Here is a 6090-nt window from a genome sequence, read left to right as displayed (position 1 = left end):
TACAGAACAAACGAAAACCACTTGATTACAGGCTCCTTACTTGACACAGGCACATTCAGAATGTGACGGAGTTGAATTAGTTAGATGTCGCCAAACTCTTCCCCTGATCTGGGACAGTGATGTAACAGCACAACAGAAGAACACACTATACAAGACAATAAACAGAAAACAAATACAATAAACAGAAACAAACAACAACTACTACTCTATTAAAGGCACATACAGAATGTGGCGGGGTTAAACTAGTCTGAAACGTGACAAACCTCCCCTAACGTAGGACAGAGTGGTAACAGTACAACATAAAACAAACTATATATGTGTATATTTGCCCTTTGGAGCACGAGTAATATAAAACAAAAGAATGTTATGTGGTGGTATTTTTATAAATGTTTACACAATATCCTTCCTTTTCCATCAGATAATATGGTATCAAGCTAAGTAACAACATTATGATCTGTCAATGATGGATAAAAAGGAAGCAGATATTAAAGGTTGTGTTAAAGAAGATATGACAACTCCATGGTATAAAACCAAAAAAAAAGACCACAAAAGACATCTATAAAAAAAAATCTAACGAGCGAGCAACACGAACACAATCAAATTAATACTACTTGTATATGTATCTAGATGTGTATTTATTGTGAAATCAATACGTATTTACTTATTGAATTTGAACTTTAATAACTACTTTTGTGAACTTTAAGTTTTGTTAGACAAGTACCTTGTGCTTATTGTCTTTTTTTATTTTTATTTCAACGTGTCGACGTATGAGTATATTCTTTCGCCTACTTAATTTTAGTATTTTTCTAGGTTCTGTTGTTACACTATTGTTCAATTTCAAAGAACGGTTGATCGCTCACAAACCCGTTAAATCCTGTAACATGTTTATGTTCCAGTCCTGTGTCAGCTTCTTGTGTAGGAGTTGTCGTTTGGTAATGCCTGCTATGTTATAATAGACAACCATTTACGATACAATCTAATCAAAATTAAATCTCTCACTCGCTCATTTTTTAATGCTTGGTCGCTTCCACTCCACGCAGCGACAAAGCATTAAAAAATGAGCGAGTGAGAGATTTAATTTTAATAGATTGTTTACGCTATTTCTGACTATGGTCAGATAAACGAATCTCGATTAGAATAAATAGCTGTTAGAAATAAAACTCCAAGGTGATTTCAAAAAGTGGAAGCCTATAGAAACCGGCAAAATAAAATTTTATCAACCAACAGAACTTATGTAAAACAATCGAAATCTTGACTTCAGACTGGCAATTGTTATTTATCATTACAAACAAAATAATAAACAAAACTGTATCAAGTTACTGAAAGCAACTTGCTGTACAAAAAGTTAAGTTGCCTTCTCAATTTTAAAAAGTGTTCTGCAACTATCTTGACTAGATGCGCCAAGACTTTATTTTGCAAAAAAGTAGGCTAATACCAATGATAATAATTAATTCGTCTTTGTGAGATATAGCAGTCATAGCCGAAAGATAGAAATGGACAATTAAATAATACACAAAAGAAATTAATAATTGTCAAAATGCGCATGTGTAAATATTTTACCTCTCATGAAAAATAGAAATGGGAACACACATTTAATTTTGTCACTGTTTTTGGTACAGTATAATATGTTTTACATTTGCATTTCTACTTTTATCTAAACATTCAAATGGGTAATGCACGTTTATATTTATTACTTTCTACTGATATAACCATGTGATTCATAAGGTTGTTAAATGTTTGATGAATTGAATTTACAAAGGTTATTATAGTAAATTCGTAACTTTTATTTCCCTCATTTCTTATTACATTGTACATAGTATTGTTAACGTTTCTATTTTGTCCTCAGACCATCAAATGGGGGCCTAAATAGTTGCAAAAAGTAAATGCCATACTGGAAGATGATCTTCATCGATATTATGTTTTTTTTTAATGTAAATCCTATGACTCACAGCCGAATATAAGATTGATATAAATCCAAAAGGTATGACATACCCTCACTAACAAAAATCAAAGTTGCTGACTTCCACTAGGCATTTAATAGACTGACACTAGCTTCCATCGATTGCACTTATACTTTACATCTTCTGAAATTATTTCAAGTCTAGTTTTTTTTAATGTGGACGATCTATAAGGTATTGTATTCTTATTAACAATTTGAATATAGTATAAATAAGTATATAAAGTAGAGATAGGTACATCCCAACGTAATCTTTATATTAAGTTAAATAATAGAAAAACAAACTTTCTGCCTAAGTTAATCAAGGTTATGTTTAATCAGTGGTATTAAATTTATAGGCGCAATATTTGGAATGAGCTGTGGTTCTCCTTTTTTTTACTGTCAACCACAAATAACATTATAATAATATAAAGACGTTTAACATTTTGAAATCAAATTAATTAATAAAAAAAAATAGTTTAATAAATTAAAAAGCTACTTTTTCTAGATAATTTAACATAAAATCATCCTTAAATTTAAATGAAGCATACAGAACATAATATTCGGTCTACGTCTTTTTTATGATGCCTTATTTTTACAGTTACACAATTGTAAAGACTTATTTTTATAAATATACTTACATGTACCAATACTCATATATACACCTCGCTAAAAGTTAAGCAACACCTGATAATTTTCCAGAATCGTTTTTTCTAGGTTTGTCATAATCGTTTTCATCTTTATTTTTACATGTATCAAACTGTACGTCACTTTGCTCAAATGGTGTCCATTTTCGGACGCTAACTACTTCTACCTCACCAGAGGTTACCGTCTGTTGTTCAACGTTCGGACTTTCAACTTTTGCAACTTCAACCTCAGTTGCCTCAACAATTTCATTAATTTCCTCATATTTCAATGCAACCTTTCTAACGATAATAACCTCTGTTTCACCAGTAACCACTGTCTGCTTTTCAACGCGCAGAAGTTCCAAATAGCTATCTCTTCGTCCAAAACTTTCGAAACTTCAACGTCAGTTGCCTCAGTAACGTCACAAAGTTCCTCATGTTTCAATTCATATGACTCAGCGATGTAATAAACAGACTGTTCACTCGGATAAACGAAATTATTACGTACATTTAATTTACCAACAGTATAATTGTCTTTTCCCAATTTCTGGTCATATTACGCTTAGTGCCTATTTCAAAATGTTTCTCAAAGTCACTGTCTGCAGTGCAACGCGATTTTTCTACGGACTTTAAAGATTATCTGCAATGTTCCTGTCACAATATTTCTTTGATAAGTTCACTAACTGTTGACGGTTCTTTAGTCAGAACTCTATATCCAATGTCACCATCAGGGTATTCATATTTATCTTACCTCCTATACATTTCCAGGAATATGATTGGTTAAAAGCGTCCGCGTGCAAACCGTGTATATTTGATATTAGGTTAGTAGGGAGGCGCCGCTTATCTCATACACGGTTAGTAGTGGAGTTACGTCCCTTCATATTCCTTATTAGCTTATTTCATACACGGTCAGTAATAGTGTTATGTCCCTTTGTAAAAAACAAAACGGTACTGAGAAAAAATCTTAAAAGTTCCAACAGACGAAGAAATTGATGATTAAAATTGAAACAAATTCATAAAACACATTTAAACCTTACAAGTCGTTATTGTTGGCATCTGTTTCTGTAGGATCAATGGAAGTATTTTCTTAGTGCTAACTGTATTGAAAATTGCTCGTTTTGAGAATCACTAGTCCTAATTTCACACGTTAAGATAGTTGGTAAGATAAATTCGTTACATAGTGTGCTAGTGACGTAATACGGTATATATGGAGTCAGTAAATTCCATATGGGGTGAGAGCGTATTAGGTCACTAGCACACTATGTAACCAATAATAGTATACTCAGTAATCAGCTTCATTAATAAATCTTCGTTCACACCAGGGAACAATATCCGAACATTTATCTCAATTCTACATACGTACTCTTGGACGCTTTCCCTTGTAAACATAGTTATATTTCTCAATTTCATTCTACAAAATCTGAGCAGTCTCAATATCACCTAATCGACATTTCAATGCAGAATACAAAACTGATACATTATAAACATCTCTGCGGGGTAAATAAGAAATATATTCTAAAGCTTTACCTCTCAGTGAAGTAACCAAATAAAAAGCCAAATCACTAGGTGACCAATTAAAACGTTCACCTAAAATAGAAAATTTCATCCTGAAACATTCAAAAAGTTCAGTACCGTCAAACTCTGGTAAGTCACACAGCTCATGTTTATTACATATCAAAATGAAATGCTGATAAATATAAGTTATAGACAAACAAAACGTGACAATGTTGATTTCTTTCAAATTTGCACCTTAGATTATCATTTTATCCTTGATGCTATCATCGAACAAAATTGTTTAATTATTTTTCGTCCACTTTTGTCGATTAAATACTTCTCTGTAAATCCTATGGTCGAATCTAGCTGTTACAATTCAAAGATCAGTATTAAAATGGTGAATCTTATTTAAGTATTTCAGTGCCGTTTCGCCCTTCTGTTGTACTGTGCACATTTGTTCACGATCATATTATCAAATAAATTTGTTTACGGTACCTTCATTGTTTAATTTCATATTTCAACCCCTCTTTCAAAACATTCCGTCTGTATTAAAATATAAATCACCTGTGCGTAGATCCGTTTCTATTCGCTGCCACCAATGTTGTAAACGTAGAATTCCGATCGTTCCTAATTTAAAACTAAACACCATCTTTGTAGAAAATAACATAACGATTTATTCACACGACATGTATTATACAGACGTTACATAAAATACAAATGACACAGCATACACTCCGACAGTACAAGCATTCGACCATCTTGTTCATCCGGCAACGCATCCCTCCCTCCCACGTCACTATCACACGATGTCAAAAATTCGGGAGGCAACGTTAACACTGTTTTGCGACATTACGGACATGAAGACAAAGTCACATTCACAACAATAGTTATAATGGGAAATTGGTTATCATGTGTTATTGTGGAATCATGACTCTTGAAGCTTCGGGTGAACAAATAGGTCTCTATAAATTCATAACTTCAAAAGGGAGGTTGACAATACTAAAGGAATATCTAATATTGTCAACCGTTCAGCAATCTTTGTAGAACAGTGCCTTGTAATCTGGTGTTAGTTTAGGAAAGTCATATTGGCTTCACTGTTATATTGTTATTGACTAAACCAATCATTTCAGTCATGTTACAAATTAAGGCAACAGTAGTATAACGCTGTTCAATAGTCATAATTTGATTAAGCAAAACCAAATACGAGTAACCAACAAAAACAGTGTAAGAACCTGATCCATTAATTACTCGTCGCATCCGCTCAACTAGACGGTATCATATTTATCAATTAATTTGTCATTACATTACCCTTTCGAAACAATAAAGTTGCGATACTCCTGCAAAACTAATCTATGTGTTTCTTTCAAAACACATCGCATTGTATATTAAATGCCGCATGTCATTTCATATGCTTATTTAAAAATACAGAAATCAAATTAATCATGTTCCTCTGGTATCTTTCGCCTCTCTTTTAAACCTTTACTTAATTCTTTCATAGATATACAGTTTTAACGAGACAATTTGGCTGTATAAGCATTATAGCATTCGGAACTCAATCTCAAAGAGGGATGAATGATACCAGAATGAGAGTCAAACTCATAGATAGATAATAAACTGACAACGCCATGGCTAAAAACAAAAAGACAAACAGAAAAATAATAGTACAGAATACACAACATAGAAAACTAAAGACAAAGCAACACGAACCCCACCAAAAACTTGGGGTGATCTCATGTGCTCCGGAAGGGTAAGCAGATCCTGCTCCACATGTGGCACCCGTCATGATGCTTATTAATTACAAATCCGGTAAAAAGTCTCAATTTACACGATGATATTGACTATTGAACTCGTAAATTTAAATACGATCTATGTACATTTATTGATGCTTTGAAAAAAAATATTCCTGAACGCTACATAGGTAAGATCTGTAAACATTGCTTGCTTACATCATCGGTTCTATTTTGATTTAAATGGTGAGAATAACACTATTTTTTATGAAGTCGACCGATGCGTTTTCTACATTTGCATTCATTA

Source organism: Mytilus galloprovincialis, chromosome 2 (genome assembly GCF_965363235.1).
Source record: "Mytilus galloprovincialis chromosome 2, xbMytGall1.hap1.1, whole genome shotgun sequence".
In the NCBI taxonomy this organism is placed as follows: Eukaryota; Metazoa; Mollusca; class Bivalvia; order Mytilida; family Mytilidae; genus Mytilus; species Mytilus galloprovincialis.
This window is presented reverse-complemented; position numbering follows the sequence as displayed.